General features: G+C 34.9%; 1 pseudogene; it reads left to right on the top strand.

Annotated features, from left to right (window-relative positions):
• Positions 1-2,407: 2,407 nt before the first annotated feature.
• Positions 2,408-5,123, top strand: LOC110721788 (annotated as a pseudogene).

Below are 5,123 nucleotides of genomic sequence, written 5' to 3'. Positions count from 1 at the left end.
TTTCCCCCTAAACTTATACGTACTTGAAAAAAATACAAAGAGATAATATATTTTCATATACTCGTATTCTATAAGCTTTGTTTATTACTCCTTTCAAAAGCTCTGTTTATTATTGTCAATAATGTGAATCCTTGGTCTGTAAAACTGTGTAAACAAGGTATATATACAACCTAAGCCAATGGCCTAAACTTAGCCCATTAAGAAACTAAATACAAAACAATTACTCTGTCAACACTCAACACTATAGTCAAACTAAAATGATATTGAGGTAGTAGAGTACGAGAAATTCTCCGCCTCTAATAATTAAAGTTATGAATGACTTTAACAACACACCATTGGTATTACATTGTGTTTAGATGGTATCATCTAAATACCAACAAGAAATCATATCCATACCAACCAAATATTTTTGCATTCATTGGTACCACCGATTAAGTGTTTTGGTATCAAGATAATACATCTAAAGTATAATTTAATACCAAAGCGTGTTATTAGAGTCATTCATGACTCAAATTATTATAGTCTGAGAATTTCTCGGTAGAGTACTGACATCGCTTCCTACTTCATTTTCCTAAGATTTAGGGATTAAATTTCATAGGACTCATTTAAGATATTTCCTATAACCCCCCCCCCCCTATCTCAATTCTCAAGTGAGCATGTAAACACAATCTAAACACAATGCAATCTCAATTCTCCATGACACCGTTGGTCCAGATCTCCAGTACTCAGATGAGTCAGTTCTCAGTTGCTCCAGAATCTAGATTGCTCCATAATCCAACGTTGGAGCCTCCTTACCCTTTGAAGATCGCCGAACGCTTCGCCATCGCCGCCGCTGTTGGAGTCTCCTTATTTTCGCTGATTTATTGTTATTTTCGCTGAGTTTAAAATGTAGATCTAATTTTTTTTTCAATATTTCTGATTATAATTAGTTTTTGATATGATTGTAATTTTACTTTATATTTTTTAGATAATTTCGAATTTTTGTATAATTTTAATTTATGCTATGATTGGCTTGATATAATTTCGAATTTTAATTTATAATTAGTTTTTGATATAATTGTAATGCTAATTTATATTGTTCTGAATAAAGAAAAAAAACGAAAAAAAAAATACAAAATAGGTCTGTTCAGGTCCAAACCCAGACCGGACCTGATTTTTCAGGTCTGACCCAGAACCGACCTATTGAATCAGGTCCAGTCTTCGTTCCTCAAAATTCACTAATTCAGGTCCCGGTCCAAACAGGTCTGGTCCGGTTTTGGACCGGTGAACACCCCTAAATATAAAGTAGTATATAAATTCAAATCATTGATGAAAAGCTAAAGGGCGTGTTCGGCACTAGCGTTTGAGTAGCTTTAGGTAGCTTTTAGTGGTTTGACTTATTCAAACCATTACTTGGTAAAAGATATGAGTGTTTGACAATGTAGTGGTGGGAGTAGAGTTTAGTGGTTGGAATAGATTTTGTGAAAAGTTAATATTATTAACTTTTGGAATATTTCTTCTATATTTTAAGAAATTTACAACTAATAACTAGTTAACAACTACTTTACCAAACACTCATACTTAATTATTTAATGTTCACAACTAACAGCTAGTTGACAGCTAACAGTTACATATACAGTTAACAACTACTATCACAGCTAACAATTATCTCTACATCTACGTTTTGCCAAACACGCTCTTAAACATTTGAAAAGTTTTAAATAATAATAAAAATAATAATAATAATTTGACCATTAAACCATTGAATTAAACTAGAATATGTTAAGATTATTGTACTAAAACTTAAGTTGAGGTGTCAATGTGCAATATCCCCATATTGGGCAATGGTCAGTGGGGATTGCAAGGTGTAAAGTTAAGAGGTTACTCAATGCTTAGCCATGCGTGAACCGATAACATATAAATGGATAATTTTTTTAATTTTGAAGACATCTTTCAACATGTTCATACTTAGCTAGGTCATCTCATTTTATACTTTTAATGCAAAGGATATTGGGAGTATTACTTAATAGTTAAGACTAGCAATAATTACTGCACATAAATAATTAAGAATCCACTCATAAGTCCTATATTCGAATTATCAATTCCATTAACGTCGGTAGTACTTAAAAGTGTTATTTTGATTAGATTAAGGGATTTAATTGTTTATATACACTTTTTCCATCTCATCTTATGTTATCACACCATAATCAAGTGATCCAAATGAGCATCACACTCATAAATTTATTTCACACCCAAAAGTATAATGCACTACATGATGCCTTAATTCGTATCTCATCTTCGTAAATCAAAGAATATACCATTCATAATTAAAAGCACAAGCATTACATCAATGTATAATTCAAAAACCAAAAAATAGAAGTATAACGAGTATAAATTTACGATATATTACTACACTACTACAAGTATAACGAAAAGAACATTAACCTTTTCGTGTCGCCTGTGCACAAAATAACAATTGGCTATATCACACATAGACCATTGAGTACCAAATAATTACAAAAAAATTGATACAAATAAATTAAAATTCCCATAAAGTGGCAACCCCAAAATCTCCTACCATTGGTTTCGTGTCGGCCTTTGTAGATTTGCAGTTGATTACGACGCGTAGCGCATATACTTCATAAATATTCCCAATTGGTTGAATTAATCCTTTACACCTTAGCTTATTTTAATGGCGTCTATATATATAACATCAAATCAAGGATCAGATTACATTCTAAAACCTTCTACTAAGAAAATCAACTGTTCTTCCTCTTCATACACTCTTTCTCTCTCTCCTAATTTTTTGGGAGAGAATTTGTAAAAATTACCCTGAAAATTTGAGTATCATTGCAGAAAAGAAACTACCCGGAAGTTCACTTTTTCTGTACTTATTCCAATCATCATTTTTCACTCACCCTTTACTTGAATTTTGTCAATTTTCTACTTTTTTACCTGGGGCTTTTTGTTCTAAAGATTTCTCTCTTTTCTGGGTTTTAACTCTTTTAAAGAATTTTGTGACTGGGTTTCTATTTTGAGGATGAAGAACACTCGATTTCGAGTTCTTTTTAATGGAATTTCAGCTGTTGTGTTTCTCATTTTCATGTATAATTCCAACTTTGGTGAAAAATGGAAGTTGGGAAGTGGGGTTTATGGTGGTGGAATTCATCAAATTGGGGAAAAACATGGAAGAATTATTGCAGAAATTCATGGGGTTTCATCAAATGTTAGTAAGGCTACTTTATCTGATTACAAAATTTGTTCCCAAGTTTTTAAGCATGAAGGTTATCAGAACAGCTGTGATTATGTTCTTGCTCACCCAGAATGTAATTCAGGTGGTTATTTCAATTACATCAGATTTATTTACTGTGATTGCAAGAAATTCTCCATTTTTGGGTACTTAATTCTTGCTTGTTGGCTTGCTGTACTGTTCTATTTGTTGGGAAATACTGCTGCAGATTACTTTTGTTGTTCATTAGAAAAACTTTCAGAACTTCTGAAAATGTCTCCTACTGTTGCTGGTGTTACTTTGCTTCCATTTGGTAATGGGGCACCTGATGTTTTTGCTAGCATTGCTGCTTTCATGGGCCGGGGTTCCAGTGACGATGTCGGAATTAATAGTGTATTGGGTGGTGCTGTGTTTGTTACTTGTGTAGTTGTAGGAGTTGTTTCACTTTTTGTTGCAGATAAGAGGGTTCAAATTGATAAGACATGTTTTATAAGGGACTTGTGTTTTTTTTCTTTTTAGTATAGCTTGTCTTACATTGATAATGATTATTGGTGAAGTTGGTATTTGGGGTGCTATAGCTTTTGTGTCAATATATGTGGTTTATGGCTTGTATGTTGCTGTAACTGAGATTATAAATAAGAAGGGTAGGGGTTCGAAATTGGATGGATTGACACCATTGCTTCCTGTGGTGGGGAGTTTCTTTTCGTCGTGTAATGGTGAAGGGGAGGGTGATCAATCGATGTATGCTTCGTTGCTTAGTCCCAATAGCCATAATAATTCGCCTGAGGTGCCCTCGAAACTGCCTCATTGGATATGGAATATTAATGTTGCAATCTATTCAGATTATACAAAGTCTTCTGTAGAAGATAGCTCTAGGCCTTTGTGGGGTTGGAATGATGAAGGGGAAATGAATGTAGAATCACCATGTTCATTTTCTACATTATTTTCAATTTTGGAGATACCCTTGAGTATACCTAGACGTTTGACGATTCCTATAGTTGAGGAGGAAAGATGGTCTAAGGTGTATGCTATTGCCAGCGCGTTTTTAGCCCCCGTTCTACTGGCTGTTCTGTGGAATACGCAGGAAGATATTGTTCCTATGAGTGGGAAAATTGCTTATTTCATCGGTGTTTCTGCTGGCTGCATCTTCAGTGTACTTGCCTTTCTATACACAAGTCCTGAGCACCCACCTCGTAGCTTCTTGTTCCCTTGGGTTTTTGGTGGATTCTTCATGAGTATCATATGGTTCTACATTGTAGCAAACGAGCTTGTTGCTCTGCTTGTTTCGTTGGGTACCATATTTGGTGTCAACCCATCAATACTTGCTCTAACCATATTGGCCTGGGGGAATTCAATGGGTGATCTAATGTCAAACACTGCTCTTGCAATGAATGACAGAAATGGAGTGCAGATCGCTATGTCAGGAAGCTATGCAGGACCTATGTTTAATACGCTGATCGGTTTAGGAATTTCTTTGGTGCTTGCAGCATGGTACAAGGGTTCAGAACCTTATGTAATTCAACCAGATAGAGGCTTGTTCATCACAGTGGGATTCCTGGCAGCAGGTCTTATATGGGCTTTAATTGTTTTGCCCCAAAATGATATGCGCCCTAATAGGATTTTAGGTGTTGGCCTCATAATCATATATGGTATCTTTCTGTCTCTTCAGGTCAGCATTGCCGTGGTTTCAGGCTCACAGTCGATGTAGGTTCTGCGTTGCTGTATATAATAGATAGACTGTTGGCTATGATGTATACTGCCTCTTGTATAGTTGAATACTAGGTATTTTTTTGGACTTGGTTCTTCAATTTCTGATACCAAGCCATCTTAATGGAAGGAATCTGTTGCCTTTTGTAATTGGATCATAATGTATTAAGCTCTAATAGAAGTAAAAACATCAGTTTCTCTGCTCTGC

The sequence above is a fragment of the Chenopodium quinoa genome, unplaced genomic scaffold, assembly GCF_001683475.1.
Source record: "Chenopodium quinoa cultivar QQ74 unplaced genomic scaffold, ASM168347v1, whole genome shotgun sequence".
Taxonomy (NCBI): domain Eukaryota; kingdom Viridiplantae; phylum Streptophyta; class Magnoliopsida; order Caryophyllales; family Amaranthaceae; genus Chenopodium; species Chenopodium quinoa.
Note: the sequence above shows the minus strand (reverse complement) of the source record. Positions and strands in the feature narration are given on the sequence as shown.